General features: G+C 41.3%; 1 protein-coding gene across 2 annotated transcripts in view; it reads left to right on the forward strand.

Moving 5' to 3' along the window:
- The first annotated feature begins 12,727 nt into the window (after positions 1-12,727).
- LOC149772517 (guanylate-binding protein 1-like) overlaps positions 12,728-20,081 on the forward strand; it is a 99,192-nt gene continuing 91,838 nt past the window's right edge. Inside the window, exon 1 of one of the 2 annotated variants that reach the window (XM_089947687.1) lies at positions 12,728-12,987. The gene's annotated coding sequence lies outside the window, so the exon portion shown is untranslated. Of the gene's footprint in view, positions 13,074-20,081 lie in introns of both variants that reach the window. The other variant, XM_089947688.1, reaches the window with a different exon arrangement.

Here is a 20,081-nt window from a genome sequence, read left to right on the forward strand (position 1 = left end):
TGGCGACGCGTTCCAGTATAAAAAGAGCCTGTGACCAAGTCGGGGTATCAGTGAACTTGTAAAAAGATGTCACCTCCAAGAAGCCACAAAAGAAAGAGACAAAGGCAGACGCGTCATCCGACAAAGCACTTAGCCAAACATCGACATTACCCTAAGAAAAGACACAGTCGTTCCAAGAAAAAGAGGCGTCAACAAAGGGGAGGATTCCTTGGTGATTTTGGGAAAAACATTGTCACCTTTATGACAAAGCGATAGTCCCAAAAAAAAGATAAAAGGGTGTGCCTTAAGTCATCGACGTTAGTGTCTGTTCGGTGAATGTCCCGGAACCCACAAGCAAAAATGTCACCCTCCAGAAAACCCCAAGGAAAGAAAAGAAAAGGACTGCCACCACGTTTAGCTAAACATGGGGACCTGTTATCTGTCCTGTCCAAAGCTTCTTCACCCCTACGAAAAAAACTCATTCAAACGGCCTCCAAAGAGGTCATCGATACCGTGTGCGAATGTTGTTTGAACGTTTTGAAAGGCACGATCCCTTTGTCCAAACACCAGAAACAATGCTTAGGCAAACATCGTCACGTTCTTCGCCAAATGGTTCGAAAGAAAATTCCCATTCGTCAAAAAAAGAAGATGTTGGTCCAACGTGGAGGCATTTTACCTCTCTTGTTAGGCCCCATACTGAAAGGAGTCTTGGGAACCATGTTGGGAGGACTGGTGGGAGCAAGATAAAAAGGCCCTCGGAAGTTCCAAGATCTCAGAATCGACCCCTGACAACCCCATGGAAGGACGAAAACTAGCTTTAGTGCCTTACAAACGATGGATGGAATACCATCGGTGGCAAGAACAACGCACCCCGCATTTACCTCCCAATCCCCATTTGAGCGAGATGTCCCAGTTACAACACGAATTGCAATCCTTGATGGATCGCCAAGATTTGTCCGAAACAGAAAAATCGCAAAAGTACGGTCAACTCTTGCAACGACTGCAACTCTTTCACCAGAAAGCTTTAGACGAAACAGCTCTACCCACTTTGAAAGATTTTAAGACCTTGATGAAAAGTCCAGCACCATCACCAGTACCAGTACCAGTACCGGTACCAGTGGTCAAGACAGAAAAAGGAAAAGAAGAAGAAGAAGAAGGGTTTCAAACTCCACCAGAAAAAGTACGCAAGTTAACAACACCACCTACCTCCAGAATTGGATGGATTAAAAAGATGATGGCCACCCTTTCTTCCTCACAAGAGAAAAAGAAAGTGAAGACAGAAGTGAAACAAGAACCGATATCCCCTGCTCAGACATCCTCCTCTTCGACACCTATTGCCGGTCGCACACGCAAAGCCTTGCAATCCAAGAAAATACCCCAAGAGAAAAAGAGTAGCCTCTTCCAAGAGTGGGTGCCTTATTAAGACACCAATCAACACAAAAAAAAATGGAAAAAGTCTTAGCTAGCATTTACTACGATCCCTCGCATCCTGCAGGTTACGCAGGAGTTCAAAAATTGTATCGTGCTGCCAAAACGCGAATGAAAAGTCTCCGTTTACCTCAAGTGCAACGATGGTTACAAGAACAAGCTACCTACACTTTGCACAAACCCATTCGACGCAAGTTTTCCAGAAGTCGCACCCGAGTGGAAGGCATCGATCATCAATGGCAAGCCGATTTAGCCGATGTCTCTCATTTGGCCAGCTACAATCGTGGCTACAAATATCTGTTTTGTGTCATCGACGTCTTTTCCAAATTTGCCTGGGTCGTGCCCTTGACTTCCAAATCCAGCAGCGAGTTAGTGCGAGCCCTGCAACGAGTGTTGAAACAAAGTGGCCGTCACCCTCTTCGATGGCAAACGGACAAAGGCACCGAATTTCTGAACCAAGCTTTCCAAAAGGAATTAAAGAAACGTGACATTCATTTTTTTACCACCGAGAATCCCGAAACCAAAGCCAGCATCGTGGAGCGTTTTCAACGCACTTTGAAAGAACGCATGTGGAAATATTTTACGCATCACCACACTCTGAAGTACATCGACATCTTACCGCACCTGGTGCAAGCGTACAACCAATCTTACCATCGAAGCATCGGACGTGCCCCGCAAGACGTGACTCCCGACAATGAAGTGTTGGTGTTTGAGCGTCTGTTCGGTACGTCCCCGACGAGGGCTGTCCCCAAGAAAAGTGGAGAGTTGACCGTAGGAGATTGGGTGCGCATTGGCAAAACCAAACGCACTTTCGACAAAGGTTACTTACCTAACTGGACAACCGAATTGTTTCGCGTCACTGGACGAGTACATGGCCGTCATCCTGCCGTCTATAAATTGGAAGACATGAACGGAGAAGTACTCAAAGGAACGTTTTATTTGCCCGAGTTACAACGTGTGACCAAAAAAGAAGACGACGTGTACGACATCGAAAGCATTCTCGAACGCAGAACCCGTAAAGTGGGCAAACGACGTGTCAAAGAAGTCAAAGTACGTTGGAAAGGATATCCACCCAGTTTTGATTCTTGGATCGACGCTTCGCAAGTCATCGACTATAAAAAGAAGTGACCATCATGCCCTTTCACACAGCAGACGCAGCTACGTCGACCACTCCTTCTTCACCCAGTTCTTCTGTGCAAGATTTACAAAAACAACCCTTGTGGGTGTGGTGTGGAGAACGTGTGCCTAAAACGCAAATCGTCTTTTTCTGCCAAATCTTCGTGGTGTATTGTGTCATCGGGGCAGCCATCGCCAATTTGAGTTTGCAACAAGGAGACAAACAATTGTGGACCATTTTATTGAGCAGTTGCATCGGTTACCTGCTTCACAATCCCTCCCTGAAATTCTCCTCGAACGGGAACGTTGTGTCCAGTGCCAGTGCCAGTCACCACTCCAACAACAACCACAACCAGAACCCTATTTTGGGCGGAGACACACCTCTGACGTCCAGTAATATCCCCTCGGACAGCCACAGAACTCTGGAATTATGAGTCACCAAAACCAATTTTACTTGACCTTACCCAGTGACAGTTCCATGGAGGTGTTTCCCAACAACACGTTGTGCTGTTACACGGCCAAATTACCTCAAGCCATCCCCTTAGATCACGAAGCCCATTGGGAAGTGGCTTTAGTAGAAATGATTCACCCTACACAAATCCAAAACATCACCGAAAAACAAAACTTTTTTGAGGTGGAAATCCTGAACCAACAATTACAAGAAGCCATGACTGACATCGGGTTTTCAGGGATCACAAGACCAGCCAGCAAACCAGCCTTCAGCATCTACACCGTGAAAATTCCAGCAGGGTTTTATTTTAGTGGTCAACATTTGGTGGACACTATTACGGACAGGTTCGAGTTCGCCTTTGGCAAAGCCCTGAACAGAACCAAAAAAAGTGTCACCCTGGAGTACCATAAAGTGGCTCGTCGCTTACTGATGAAATTTCAAGATACGGACACATTGTCCTTCAGGTTCAATGGTAGATTGTTTGAAATTTTGGGTGGACATTCAACAATGGTCACAAACAATTGGAGCCCCAAGATCAACAGTAATATGGATTTTTACAAAGCTTTTGGAAAACCGGTAGAACTGAACCAAGGACTGAATTTAATGTTCGTGTACTCCGATGTGGTGGAGTACAACGTGGTGGGACACACCTCCGTGCCATTACTGCGTGTCATTCCTTTCAAAGTGGATTCTACCACGAACACTGACGAGGAAGGTGGAAACACTTACCACGTCCACCGCGAATTTGTCCATCCTCACTATTTGCCTGTCAGTAAGTCGTATTTGGACACGGTCAACATTACTATAAAAGGAGATTTGGGACAAAATATTCCATTCACCAAAGGAAAAGTCACGGTGAAACTCCATTTTCGAAAACGGTTCTCTCACGACTCGTAAGTAAGTCATGTATCCAGTGTACCAAGGGGTGGCTCGACAGCGAGGACACGGTTTAGGAGATATGCTGAAATCGGCCTTTCGTTCGGTGGCCCCAGTGTTGAAACCGATGGTGACACGCGGATTGCACGCCTTGAAAGATGCGGCACTGACGCAAGGCAAAGAATTTCTCCAAAATGTCATCATCGACAAACAAAACCCTAAAGAAGCCTTCATGAGGGCAGGCAAAAATGTCTTGCTGCAAACGGGCAAAGACATTTTGGGCCGACGAGACACACCTATAAATGCCCTGCACGCTACCGAATCAGGCATTCAGCAAGGACAAGGCAGAAAGAGACGACGAAGAAGAAAACACCCTTTCACCAGACTTCAAGCAAGAAAGGCCAAGAAAAGAAGAACCGTTCGAGACTTAGACGTTTTCGATTATTGAAACACAGAAAAAATGATGCACCGAGAGTCTTGCGCCTGTTCCAAGACGGAACTGGATCTGTTTGCCATGCCCCCCACCATGATGACCATGCAAGAATCCCAATGGGTGGAATTTCACCCCGTCTCCTCATTGGCCGATTCCGCTCCCATCGAGTTTGAAATCAAAGGACAGCCCGAAGATTACATCGATCTGAATAGCAGTTACTTGTACTTGAAAGTCAAAGTTCTAGATAAGGATGGAAATGATATAGACACTGAGCCAGTAGCTCCCGTCAACAATTTCATGCATTCCTTGTTCAGCTCAGTGGACTTGTACTTGAATAACAAACTAGTCAGTAGCAGCATGGATACTTACCCTTACCGTGCCTACCTGGAAAATCTCTTGACGTACGGAATAGATGCCAAGGATAGTCATCTCAATGCTTGCGTGCTATGGGAACCTGACGAAGCGGGCGAATTTGATAAAACAGGTCTTGAAGCTGACCCCAAATCAAAAACAACCACCAATGAGGGATTTGTAGAACGAAGAAAGAGAATCATGGGAGTCAACCAAAGTTTAGAACTGATGGATCGTTTGCATTTGGACATGTGGTTGCAAGAAAAATATTTGCTGAACGGGGTGAATGTTCGCCTGAGACTGAATCGTAGCAGTACCGCTTTCCATTTAATAGCTGACAGTGCCGATTACAAAACCAAAATCGAAGAAGCCAGACTCTACGTACGCCGTGTGGAAGTGTTACCTAAAGTAGGTAACGACATCAGTCAGACGTTGAGCAGAACGACCGCCAAGTATCCCATACGACGCGTGGAAGTGAAAACTTTCACTATTCCTAGGGGACAGAAATCCATGATCGAAGATCATCTGTTCCAAGGACAGCTACCCAAACGTTTGATCATTGGCATGGTCTCGAATGAAGCCTTCAACGGAGCCTTCACTAAAAATCCTTTCAACGTTCATCACTTCAACGTGAAGAAAATTGAAGTCAGTCGTGATGGCAAGTCCTTGTGTACCCGACCTTTCGAACCCGACTTTGAGAAGAAGAATTACTTGAGATCGTACTTGTCCCTGTACGAAGCCACGGGTCAGTTAGGAACCAACACCAGTCACGGTATTACGTACGACGATTATGACGGAGGCTATGCTTTGTGGTCTTTCGATTTCACTCCAGACCAAGGCAGCGACGAGGGACATTTCCACCCTATAAAATCCGGCCAGATTCGTGTGGAAATTCAGTTTGGAAACCGAACCCTTGAAGATGATGTAACGTTGAACGTCATCCTGTATGCAGAATTTGATAATACCATAGAAATCAACAGTTTGAGAGAAGTCATTCTAGATTATTAGAAACCATGGAAGACTGTTATCCCTCTTTACAAAGTGGAGAAACTTTGGAGACGGAATGTGAGGAGATCGTGGAAGAAGGATCCCAAGACAAAGACGAAGAAGTTGTCATGATGAAGTCAAGATGGCCAGAACAAGAAGCCCATTTAGTCTCCTGTTTTGCCAAACACTTGGTCGACAAAATGACGGAATTGATCAAGAAAAATTGTTATGGATGTCAAAACGATCATCCCAGTCAAATTCAACACGATAAATGCCTGATGTTGAGTCAAGAAGAAAAATTGGACGAGTATCTGGACGAAGCTTGGAGCCTCATCTCGAACAAAGACGTGTTGCACCAGTGGTATAAAGACTTGCGTGAACATTCTTGTCCACCATTAACCACTCAAGAGATCCATCGTATCGAAGCTCTCCTAAATCAGAGTGAGGAAACAGAACGAATCACCGTTTATTCGTCAGACATTTTCAAGCAAAAAGTCAGGATCGAATTGATGACTTATTATTACCTGTGAAGAAGAAAACAACACAAATCAATGGATACCTGGGAACTTTATTACCTTTTGAACCACAGTTCGTATACGGCTTCTTGGAATCCTGTCGTCTGTGCTAAAGATGAACTCCCTCATCGCAAACCTAAAGACCATCAAGCTTACGTAATCAACACGGACGACAGTCATCTCCCAGGAACCCACTGGGTAGCCGTCTACTTTCCTCAAGAAGGCTGTGTGGAATATTTCGATTCGTACGGATTACCCCCTTTGGAAGACGATATCATCGACTTTATGAGAAGAAATGCTCAAACCACCCGATTCAATAATGTGAAATTACAAGGCACAGATTCCTTGGTGTGTGGACAGTACTGTGTGTATTTTCTGCATCATCGCAGCCTGGGCTATTCCTTAGAACATTTAGTGACTCATTTCGATCCTCGTTCTTCTGCTAGAAATGATGTGAAAGTAGATCGATGGTTTTGTGACCATTATGCTTATCTTTTGTCTCAAGCTAGGAAACGTAGTGTCCATCAATGGCCTAATGATTTCCAACAGTGGAAATCACAATTTAATTCACAACGTTGTCAGCCCTGTTTAAAGTAGATTGTCCATTGAGAAAAAATGTTGGTGATTTGAAAAAAATGGTTTGATGTTATAGTGTTGGATTATTGTTAAAAAATGTTAGAGTTGTTGTTTAGTGTTAAGTGATTTTTGAATAAAAAATGTTGTGTTTTGAAAAAAAATGCCTTTGTCTTTTGTTTAGCTAGAAGAATGTTGGATTGATGCTCTTTCATTTCTTACTATCCCTCTCATGACACTCACTAAACGTTGCGACTCGAAATCCGTGTGGGGATGTTTTCCTTCACGTCCGCGCTTTCACTTTAAGAACCGGGGTTGTTTCCAGTCTAACCATCCATTGTCGACTCATCCTCCTACGAAGATGTGCTCCAAACTAGCTAAGCTCAACGAAGCCTACGTGAATTTGCATAGGGTCAGACACAGTCTGATACCGAAGCCAGAAGAAATAGAGAATGTGAGAATGTTAAAAATCACTGAAGACCTGATAGAAGAGCTCTTCAGAGAAGAAGTGAACAGGGAGAAAGAAGAATGGACAGAGAAGTACAGACTTCAAAAACAGCAACAACAACAACAACAACAACAACAGCAGCAGCAACCTGAACCTGACAGAGGCTTTGTCGATTGCCGTATCGACACCAAAGAGTTCTTCTTCTCTTTCCGAAGAAGCAGACCTATCGCCAGAAAGTCTATCCTCAGAGGACATCGCATTCTTAGAAACTAAAAAAGAATGCCATAGCAAACAAAAAAAACAGCCCTTTTCAGGGCTACCCCAATACTCTAGAAAAGAAGTAACGATCGATTTGCGAATGTGTGTGTAGGTAGAGTAGTGTGAAAATAAACACTAACTCTTTTTAAAAATGTGAGGGTATGTGTTGGTGTGTTTGTGTTTGTAAGAGCTCAAGTAAGTTGGCGTGGATAGTAGATTAAAATGATATCTTTTCTTAGTGTTTGAGGTGTAAATTTGGAGTTAGATTGAATTGCTTTGCGTATGTGGATAGTCTATTGAAGTGATTTATAAAAAAATTTTAAAATAGTGATGGGTAGCATAAAAAGTGAGTGAGTGTTTCTTTTAGGTCCGCGCGTTGTTGTTTTTTTTGGTCATGATCGAGGTAAGATAAATTTTATGTTATTAGGGGGATGTTTTCCTTCACGTCCGCGCTTTCAGTATAAATTGAAACTCGTTCGGCAGTCCAGCTACCCTTGTTGATTGATCAACACCCAAAAAATGAACACGAGACTTGAGAAACTGTTGGAGCTTCATGTGCATCTGGAATATGCCAGGCACATATTAAATGAACTGGCCGCGGAAGCCATTGTCGAGGAGGGAAGGATAAGAGAGGAGGAAAGAAGAAACAAAGAAGAGGAGGAGAGAAGATATAAAGAAGAAGAAGAAAGAAGATATAAAGAGGAAAGAAGAAACAAAGAAGAGGAGGAGGAAAAGGAGAGAAGAAATTTCAAAATCCCAGAGAGCGAAAATTGGGATTCTGAAGCAACATATCCTGTCTCTGCTCTCTCCCCCCAAAAGGTAAAAAGTAACTGGGGGATAAGATGTGTATGTGGCGCCAGGCCTGGAAGGTGCCACCATTAACCAGGTGTCCATGAAGTTCCAAACAAAACAGCCCTTTTCAGGGCTACCCCAATACTCTAGAAAAGAAATAACGATCGATTTGCCAGTGTGTGTGTAGGTAGAGTAGTGTGAAAATAAACACTAACTCTTTATTAATAGTGGGAGTGTATGTGATTGTGTGTTTGTGTTTGTAAATGATGAAGTAAGTTTGTGTGAATAGTAGATTATGGGTTTATTTATTGTTTCTTAGCGTATGTGGAGAGTATAGTTTGGGTTATATTATATGAAATGAGAAAAGTGGGGATGTTTTCCTTCACGTTCGCGCGTTGTTGGGTCATGATCTAGGTAAGATCGATTTTATGTTTTTTAGGGGGATGTTTTCCATCACGTCCGCGCTTTCACTATAATAACCCACAGTGTTCGTTGTTCAAACCATTCTGCAAAGAATAAAAAGAAGATGGCGTCAAACCAAATCGACAAAATTCAAACCTTGCAAGACGTTTTAGACAACTTAGGAATAATGGAACAGATGCTAATAAGACTGGTTGAAGACCATTATTCCTATAGTCCCCATCGTGTGAAGATGGAAATTAATAACTTAAGGAAAGCAAAGGACAAGATTAGTGGTGTCATGAAAGAGATCAAGGAGGAGAAGGAGGATGAAGAGGAAAGAATAAGAATAAGCAAATGGAACGAAAAGATCGAAAAAGAAGAAGAAAATGAAAAGAGGAAGAAAGAAGAGGAGGAAGAGAAGAAGAAAGAAGAGGAGGAGAAGAAAAAAAAGAAAGAGAAGAAGAGTGTAGGAGATAAAATAAGAACTTGGTGGAGGAAAAGAAGAAATTAGAAGAAGAAGAAGAAGAAAACCCAAAGGCCCTTTTCAGGGCCAGCCATATTTCTCGAAAAGAGATAGTCTTTGAATTGCCTACCCTTTTTTTATTTTATTTTTTTTAAAAAAAATAGAGACCCTCCCTGTTTCAATTTTACATAGACCCTATACAGTCCCAAGGGTTTATGTCCATGTTAAATTTACATAGACCCTATATTGTCCCAGGGTTTTTGGCCATGTTAATTCCCATAGACCCTATATGTTCCCACGATTTTTCTCCATGTTAAATTTACATAGACCCTATATGTTCCCAAGGGGGTCTGTAATGATAAATCCCATAGACCCTATAAGATCCCCATTAACTACTTACAACCCCCCCCCCATTTTAACATTAAAGTCCCATTGTCACTAGGGTATCCCCATTCACTACTTACACTTATATGACGTTTAAAAACATTTTAGCTTTGTACGAACAGTGGCTGAAATATAATTGGTAGTTGCAATGAACAGCGCCTGAACTGTGTACAGCGGAGCTTGCGTAATGATGCAAAGGTGAACAGGTAACAAAAAACAATCAAGTCCACTATATCCACATGGCCAAGGGGGGGGGGGGGCGAGAGCCGGGAGCAAGCGGGCATATAGAACTAAGAGATTCCCGGGTGTTTCTTACCCCAGGGCCAGTGATCGCTCTCTACGGCCCTGTCTATTCCATAAGATTAATTGAGACGGACCCCCCAAAAAATAAAGAAATAGTCTACGAATGAACTTTTATCTAGTCATAAGAGTTTCCCATGTACCTGTCACTTAAGTGAAAACCACTTTCTCTTTATCTAGGACTGTTGGAGACATTTTCACTCCGTGGTGTACAAAGGGTAAATGACGCTGGGGTCGATTATGAAGGCCCACATTTTTTGGGGGTACCCCAAGAACTCTGGAGTCCGTGGTTTTGGTGCCATAAGACCTCTGGAGCCGGGGCAACCTCCCCTTCCATCCCCGACTACTGCTTTCACTTTCACTTCTATCTTTGATGAAATATGTCAGAGTTTAGGTTTGGTGTGGCTTGTACGTCGCTGATCTTATTTCAAAGTCGGTGACACTTGATAATGAAATAATTGTACAAAGCGAAATTGGTTTCCACCTCTACGTCATATAAAGCGATATTACGGTGTTACCTTAAAATAACTCCTTTTAAACACCTAGTGTTTTGAGTCATTGTTCCTTCAGTATTTACTGGCGTAATCCAAGTGAATATAACTTCCCCAAAATAACAAGTAGCACACAACACAGAAGTAAAGTAACTGAAAATCAAAGTTTGGGGAGTGGGGTTTAAAACAGAATTAAGAGAGAGCGAGATTTTACCGTTTTTGCTCAATAAAAGTGTTCTCAATTATTTTCAGATAGCATTCCTCCATATCATTCTCTCTCTCTCTCTCTCTCTCTCACACACACACACACACACACACACACACACACACACACACACATTTACATATACTAAGATCGGACAATTTTGGTAGGTGATATGTATAAGTTTAAACCATTTCACGCAGATATAACAAAAAGACAATTTTTTTTTTTGTTGAAGATGAAACCTTCACTCACCCGTTTTACATGGTCGAATAGAAAATGAAAGGAGTCTGTAAGATGCTGCCACCGAAACACCTAACCGAACGTCATTCTTTTTTGTTCTTTTTTGAAGTAGTGAAAAAAAATCTCACGTCTATGCATCTGAGTTTATGTTTGGTGTCACCAGTCAAATGTTTAATTATATGCGCAGCGCGTAAGTGTGGTACTTCCCCAAGTTGCCAACATACTTAGAAAACAAAACTTGTGTAATCAGATGTGTGTAAAACAATTGCGTAAAAGAAGACATCGCAAAAGCAGCGAATGACTCATTTAAAACTGAATTACTAAAATGTTTTGTATAAAATATTAGAGATATGGATACAGTTTTTCCACAATATTATAATATCCAGTAAAGCATGTTGTGAATCAAATTTGGCAAATCTTGTATTAGACTGAGTTAGACTCTCTCTCTCTCTCCTCGGCGTGATTTATAGCCTATCCTATGTGTTGAAAGTGCCGCGAAAACGCAATCCTTCGTACGTACGTGTGTGTAATTTGGAATTTTAACGTAGATTTAACACATTAACCCTTGCGACGACTTAACGGGACAGGAAGTAGTAGCCTACTTCCGAGCTCTGTAGCGTCATGGTCATGCATGATACACTAAAGTGGGTGGTATTATAGAAAGGTAGGCAGATGTAGCTCTACAATGATACAAAAGAAAATCTGGAATATCTAGTCGCACTACAAAATACAGATACAAAAAAACTAAAAATTTTTACCTGACTTTTTCCTACCCAAACTTCGCCCGTGGTCGGGATCCTATTTTGTGTCCGAATTATAGACTTTTTGGTCTGGGATGTAAGGCAAACCGGTATGAACTGCAAACAGACAGATAAGCCTTTGCAAAAAGTATAAGATGGGCATTTGGAATAAAGAGTGTTTTCGACACAAAAATAATGGCTCCGTTTAGCACCAAAAAAAAAAAAAAAAGAAAAAAAAGAGAAAAAAGATAAGAAAGACCAACTCTTACCTTTCTGTTCATGTTCGAGTCAAATAGCCGATAAAAACGATGTTTGTAACACAGCTAGGCAGTATGTTATTGAAAGAACACCGGGGATTTGGTGTTTTCTGATCTATTCAGAAATACCTTTCAAAATGTGTTTCCTACTCGATTTTCAGGCAAAAATGACAAAAACCTCCAGGGGTTAATGTGTTAACAATGTTAACACACGATGTCTGCAGTGTGACAGTTTATAGTGATGTCAAGCACTGGGGCATCATGCCGTAGACATGTACCTATGTTCCACCCAGTCACGTTATCCTGACACCAGGCCGACCAGTGATAACATTAACCTCTTAATGCTGAGCGCCAAGCGAGGCAGATGTTAGTACCATTTTTTGTAAGTCTTTGGTATGACTCGACCGGGTATCGAACCCACGATCTCCCGCATCCGAGGCGGACGCTCTAACCACTAGGCCACCGGAGCAGTTCTCGCATATATATATATATATACACGATCCACTTATTTTAGTGTACATAGACACATTTCCAATTTTCAGGAAATATCTTCAGCTTATAGACTAATAAATAATCCCCAGTTACGGCATGATTTATAGACAGCCCTTCCAGCCAGGATCTTACTTTATTAATTTTAGAATGACTGAAAGTCTGAGATTAACGGTTTTGTAATTTGATAAAAACAGACACTGTTAACACCCTTCCCTAACATGTTATATCCTATACATCTGGAAACCAGAATAAACCCCTTGATTCATATTTATCGGTACAGCTATATTTTCCAATGCGTTATAACTTTGTATCAACTATTTATAGTAATTTTATTTTGCATGTTGTCTAAAAAAATATTTATATATTACCCAACATTTAATTAATATTTTAATACAGTCACCATGTTTATGAAAACATACAGTCGGCGTTTTAGCACGTGAACTTACCTTATGTCTTGCTTCAAGACTCAGTCGTTTTTTAACTGTAATTCAGTCGCGCAATAGGACGAGGAATTAACATGTTTCTATTTATAGACCAGTCGGGGATTTCGGTTTGCCTATTAGTCAAGCAAACTGTGTCACTGCAGAAGATTTATTTAAATTAAGTTAACAAAAGGACATAGAATTATAAAATCAGTTTTGATAGCTTTTGCTGATAATACAGTGATTGGTGCATTTGATTAATTGAGAATCGTAACGGTATAGGTACGACCTTGACAGAATCTGAAAGTAGCAAAAGTGAAAGGAAAACCCCACTCATGAAGGAGGAATTTTTCTGAGCGTCATTCTGTTCTGTTATACAGCAATGTAAGTCTGTTCTTTAATTTCCTCATTATGGATTTTTTTTCTCAAAACATTTACGTTCAATTGGTATGTTCAGTGATAGAGGACTGGTATGTAACATTCATTTCATTCTTTATCTACCATCTTTAATGTGATAATTTTCTATAACGTTTCGGTACAGCTATATTTTCCTTGCGTATAAGTTTGTTTTTCTTGTTGTTTTATAAATTTAAATTATTTTTGTACGCTGATGTAGATGAATAACATTCAAAGCTGTCTTTTCACCAAAACAAGAGCGTAAGTACACATAAATAATACTAACACCCACCCACCCATCCTCCACCCTGATACTTCACGCTTACAGGCCCACACAGTATTAAAAAAAGCGTTTTCATCACTCACAATCACCACCACCCATTAGTATTCAAATTCAGTTGAACTTAAATGTTGTTTTATGTAGGTGTTTTAGTGGGAAATATGTACTATTTCACGTGATTATTTTATTTAGGTCCTTCTAGTCGGAGATCCATACGAATTTATGTGGGTGTTTCTTGTGGGAGATGTATACTATTTTATTTAGGTTATTCTATTGGGAGATATATCCTATTTAGATATTTCTAGGAGGAGCTATATATTATCTTATGTTTTTTTTTTCTTCATTCTAGTGGGAGATGTATACTGCTTTATTTAGGCTATTATAGTAGGAGATGAATACATTTTTTATTTAGGTATTTCTAGTGGGACATATCAATCAATCAGTCCTCTCTGCGCCGTCTGGTGCTTGAGGCGACAGCAAGGGAGCACCATTTTGGTCTGTCGGCTGCTGTTATGGGGGCGGTACGGCGCCAGGTCTCTTTGGGTCTGCCACGGTTCCTTTTCTCCTGTGGAGTCCATCTCAGTGCCACCCTTGGTAGTGAGTCAGGGGGCATTCTGCAGACGTGGCCGAGCCATCTCCATCAACGAGAGATATATACTCTTTTATTTCGGTTATTCTAATAAGAGATGTATATTATTTTATGTAGGTGTTTCTAGTGGAAGCTACATACTATTTTGCGTAGGTCATTCTAGTGGGACCTATATACTATTTTATTTAAACTATCCGGGCAGGAAATGCATAATATTTTTTATAGGTATTTCTAGTGGGAGATGTATATTATTTTATGGAGGTCATTCTAGTGGGAGATTTTACTGTTTTTTTTAGGCTCTTCTACTAGGAGATGTATACTTTTTATTTAGGTGTTTCTATTGGGAGATATGTTTCTGGTACATCGTTCCCAGTGAACAACTTGCAACAAACAAGTTAATTATCTTCGCCTCTGCCTCAGGAAGGTGTTAACCTTTTCAGTGGGGCAAGCTCACACACATACCCCCCCCCCTCCACGTTTCTGTTTTTCTTCAATATAATGTACGTTTGTTTTCAGAAATGTTGCTGTTGTTTGCTTTCGTTGCAAACCTTTGCATTTTGGTCGCTACAAGAATTAAAATAAATTCTCCGCTAATCTGTGGGGTTTGTTTTGGGGGGGGGGGTGAGTAGTGAATGGGGTCACTTTAGCGACAATGGGAATTAGCATTAAAAACCACCCTGGGTCACTTTGGCGACAATGGAAATTTAACATTAACCACCCTGGGTCACTTTGGCGACAATGGAAATTTAACATGGGCAAAAAACCCTGGGTAAGATTAGCGACAATGGGAATTTAACATGGGGAATAGAGTTTGGGTCGGTCTAGGGACAAGGGGAATTGAACATGGGGAATAGAGTTTGGGTCTGTCTAGGGACAAGGGGAATTGAACATGGGAATAGAGTTTGGGCTTGTCTAGGGACAATGGGAATTGAACATGGGAATAGAGTTTGGGTTTGTCAAGGGACAAAGGGAATTGAACATGTTAGAAAAAAAAACTACTTTAGGGACAAGGGGAATTGAACATGGGATTTTTTTAAAAAAAAAAATTTTAAAAAAAGGGTAGGCAATGGAAAGTCAGTCTCTTTTCGAGAAATGTGGGTGGCCCTGGAAAGGGCCTTTGGGTTTCTTCTTCTTCTTCTTCTAACTCCTTAACTTCTTTATCCATCCTCTTATTTTTTCCATCATTCCTTTCTTCTTCTTCTTTTCTGTTTCTGGTATCCAGTCCGGGTGACCCATGGCTCGGAACTTCTGTTGGATTTTTATCCAGTTAGCGTTCAGTTTCTCTAGTTCTTCCTTTTCTTTCTATTTTCTTCTTCTTTTCTATCTTTTGCCCACCTGTCCTTTATTTTCTCCACTTCTTCATCTATCACCTTTCTCATCTTTTCTTCCCCTTTTTTCAATCTTTCAACACTCCTTTTGACAAAGGGCCACTCTGACCTTTTTTCTATCTCTTCCAAAAACCTTCTTACTTCTTCTACCTTCTCCAGGGCCTCTTTTAATGTTCCCACTCTGATATAAGGGGGATTTATTAGCCCTCTCAGTCTCTTCACTTCTTCTTCAATTAATCCTTCTATCATCTCCCTGGCTAATTTTAGTTCGTTCACATAGTGCACACTGGTTCTTAACCTCCAATCTCTTTCAATCCTTTCAACTCCATATTCACCATCCACCATCCAAAAATAAACATGCCTTAAATCACTGAACAGTTGGGACACTTCCATCTTCTTTTTTATTCTTTGTAGAATGGTTTGAACATCAAACCTTGTGGGTTCTTATACGAAAAAGCGCGGACGTGACGGAAAACATCCACCTACTTTCTCATTTCATATAATATACTATCCACATAAGTGAAGCAACATTTAACAAACCCATAATCTACTATCCACACAATCGTACGTGAGCGGTTACAAAACCCAAACTATACTCTCCACATACGCTAAGAAACAATAAACAAATCCATAATCTACCATCCACACCATCGTACGTGAGCGGTTACAAAACCCAAACTATACTTTCCACATACGCTAAGAAACAATAAACAAACCCATAATCTACTATTCACAAAAACTTACGTGAGCGCTTACAAACACAAACACACAAACACAAACACATACACTCACACTATGAAAAAAGAGTCAGTGTTTATATTCACACTACTCTACCTACACACATTGGCAAATCGATTGTTATTTCTTTTCTAGAGTATTGGGTAGCCCTGAAAAGGGCTGTTGGTTTTTAACTCCAGATGCACCTATCTAATGCTGGCACCTTCATGGCCTGGCGCCACACACACATCTTCTTCCCCAGTCTCTTTTCACTCTTTTTGGGGGGAGAGCAGAGGCGGGATATGTGGCTTCAGAATCCCAATTTTCTGTCTCTGGGATTCTGAAATTTCTTCTCTCCTTTTCCTCCTCTTCTTTTTTTCTTCTTTCCTCCTCCTCTCTCATCCTTCCCTCTTCGACAATGGCCTCCGCGACCAGTTCATTCAACAGGCACCTGACATATTCCAGGTGCATCTGGAGTTCTAGCAGTTTCACAATTCTGGTATTCATTCTCTTCATCAATCAACAAGGGTAGCTAGACTGCCCAGCGAGTTTCAATTTATACTGAAAGCGCGGACGTGAAGGAAAACATCGCCCCAAAAACATAAAATTGATCTTACCTAGATCATGAACAAAACAACGCGCGGACCTAAAAGAAACACTCACTTTTTTATGCTACCCATTACTATTCTAAAAAAATTTCATTAATCACTTCAATGTACTATCCACATACGCAAAGCAATCCAATCAAACCCACAAATCTACTCTCCCCACACCTCAAACAGCCAAAAGCATGATCTTAATCTACTATCCTCACCAACGTACGTGAGCACTTACAAACACACAATCCTATACACATACACATACCCTCTCACTATAAAAAAGAGTCAGTGTTTATATTCACGCTACTCTACCTACACACATTGGCAAATCGATTGTTATTTCTTCTCTAGAGTATTGGGGTAGCCCTGAAAAGGGCTGTTTTTTTTGCGTTTGCTATGGCAATCTCTTAGTTTCTAAGAATGCGACGTCCTCTGAGGATAGACTTTCTGACGATAGGTCTGCTTCTTCGGAAAGAGAAGAAGAACTCTTTGGTGTCGATACGACAATCGACAAAGCCTCTGTCAGGTTCAGGTTGCTGCTGTTGCTGCTGCTGTTGTTGTTGCTGTTGCTGCTGTCTCTGAAGTCTGTACTTCTCTGTCCATTCTTCTTTCTCCCTGTTCACTTCTTCTCTGAAGAGCTCTTCTATCAGGTCTTCAGTGACTTTTAACATTCTCACATTCTCTGTCTCTTCAGCTTTTAGTATCAGTCTGTGTCTGACCCTATGCAAATTCACGTAGGCTTGGTTTAGCTTAGCTAGTTTGGAGCACATTTTCGTAGGAGGATGAGTCGACAATGGATGGTTAGACTGTAAACTACCCCGGTTCTTAAAGTCAAAGCGCGAACGTGAAGGAAAACATCTCTCCACAGTTTTCGAGCCGCAACGTTCAATGAGTGTCATGAGAGGGATAGTAAGAAGTCAAAGAGCATAAATCAACATTCTTATAGCCAAACAAACCGCAAAGGCATTTTTTTTTCAAAACACAACATTTTTTATTCAAAATCACTTAACACTAACCAATAACTCTAACATTTTTAACAATAATCCAACAATATAACATCAAACATTTTTTCAAATGACAAACATTTTTTTTTTCAATTCATACTCTACTTTAAACAGGGCTGACAACGTTGTGAATGAAATTGTGATTTCCACTGTTGGAAGTCATTAGGCCATTGATGGACACTACGTTTCCTAGCTTGAGACAAAAGATAAACATAATGGTCACAAAACCATCGATCTACTTTCACATCGTTTCTAGAAGAAGAACGAGGATCAAAATGAGTCACAAAATGTTCTAAGGAATAGCCCAGGCTGCGATGATGCAGAAAATACACACAGTACTGTCCACACACCAAGGAATCTGTGCCTTGTAATTTCACATTATTGAATCGGGTAGTCTGAGCATTTCTTCTCATAAGTCGATGATATCTCTTCCAAAGGGGGCAATCCGTACGAATCGAAATATTCCACACATCCTTCTTGAGGAAAGTAGACGGCTACCCAGTGGGTTCCTGGGAGATGACTGTCGTCCGTGTTGATCACATAAGCTTGATGGTCTTGAGGTTTGCGATGAGGGAGTTCATCTTTAGCACAGACGACAGGATTCCAAGAAGCCGTGTACGAACTGTAGTTCAAAAGGTAATAAAGTTCCCAGGTATCCATGTTTTGTGTGGTTTTTTTCTTCTTCACAGGTAATGATAAGTGATCAATTCGATCCTGACTTTTTGCTTGAAAATGTCTGACAAATAACCGTTTCTTCGTTTCGTCTCCTCACTCTGATTCAGGAGAGCTTCGATACGATGGATCTCTTGAATGGTTAATGGTGGACAAGAATGTTCACGCAAGTCTTTATACCACTGATGCAACACGACTTCGTCCGATATGAGACTCCAAGCTTCGTCCAGATACTCGTTCAATTTTTCTTCTTGACTCAGCATTAGGCATTTATCGTGTTGAATTTGACTGGGATGATTGTTTTGACATCCATAGCAATTTTTCTTGATCAATTCCGTCATTTTTTCGACCAAGTGTTTGGCAAAACAGGAGATTAATGGACTTCTTGTTCTGGCCATCTCGACTTCATCATGATAACTTCTTCGTCTTTGTCTTGAGATTCTTCTTCCACAGTCTCCTCACATTTCATTTCTAAAGTTTCTCCACTAGGTAAAGAGGGATAACAGTCTTCCATGGCTTCAAATAATCTAGAATGACTTCTCTCAAACTGTTGATTTCTATGGTGTTATCGAATTCTGCATACAGGATGACGTTCACCGTTACATCAGGGGGTGGGTCTGCAAACTGAAGTTCCACACGAATCTGGCCGGATTTTATAGGGTGAAAATGTCCCTCGTCGCTGCACTGGTCAGGGGTGAAATCAAAAGCCCACAAAGCGTAGCCTCCTGCGTAATCTTCCTACGTAATGCCATGACTGGTGTTGGTTCCTAACTGGCCGGTGGCTTCGTACAGGGACAAGTACGATCTCAAGTAATTGTTCTGGGTAAAGTTAGGCTCAAAGGGTCGGGTACACAAGGTTTTGCCATCGCGACTGACTTCGATTTTCTTCACCTTAAAGTGTTGAAAGTTGAAAGGATTTTCATTGAAGTCTCCGTTGAAGGCTGAATTCAGGACCATACCAAGGATTAAACGCTTGGGTAACTGTCCTTGGAACAGATGATCTTCGATTATGGATTGATGGTTACGGGGAATGGTGAACATTTTCACTTCCACGCGTCGGATGGAATACTTGGCGGTCGTTCTGCTCAACGTTTGACTGATGTCATTTCCCACTTTAGGTAACACTTCCACGCGTTGTACGTAGAGTTTGGCCTCCTCGATTTTGCTTTTAGGATTGCCAGTCTTAGTAGCATCATCATCAGCCACCAAATGGAAAGCGGCACTGCTGCGATTCAGTCTCAAGCGGACATTGACCCCGTTCAGCAAATATTTCTCTTGCAACCACATGTCCAAATGCAAACGATCCATCAGTTCTAAACTCTGTCCTTTTTTGATTTTGTTTCGTCTTTCCTCAAAGCCGTCATTGTCTTTATCTAATGTGTCAAACTTGCCCGCTTCTTCAGGTTCCCATAGCACACAAGCATTGAGATGAGTATTCTTGGCATCTATTCCGTACGTAAAGAGATTTTCCAGGTAGGCACGGTGAGGGTAAGTATCCATGCTGCTGCTGACCAGCTTGTTATTCAAGTACAAGTCCATTGAGCTGAACAAGGAATGCATGAAATTGTTGACGGGAGCTATATTCTCAGTGTCTTCTACTCCACCATTATCCTTATCTAGAACATTGACTTTCAAGTACAAGTAACTGCTATTCAGATCGATGTAATCTTCGGGTTGTCCTTTGATTTCAAACTCGATGGGAGCGGAATCTGTCAATGAGGAGACGGGGTGAAATTCCACCCATTGGGATTCTTGCATCGTCATCATGGTGGGGGGCATGGCAAACAGATCCAGTTCCGACTTGGAACAGGCGCAAGACTCTCGGTGCATCATTTTTTTTTTGTTCTTTCTCAATAATCAAAAACGTCTAAGTCTCTAACGGTTCTTCTTTTC

This window comes from Sinohyriopsis cumingii, unplaced genomic scaffold (genome assembly GCF_028554795.1).
Source record: "Sinohyriopsis cumingii isolate HCF-2022 unplaced genomic scaffold, ASM2855479v2 utg001414l, whole genome shotgun sequence".
Taxonomy (NCBI): domain Eukaryota; kingdom Metazoa; phylum Mollusca; class Bivalvia; order Unionida; family Unionidae; genus Sinohyriopsis; species Sinohyriopsis cumingii.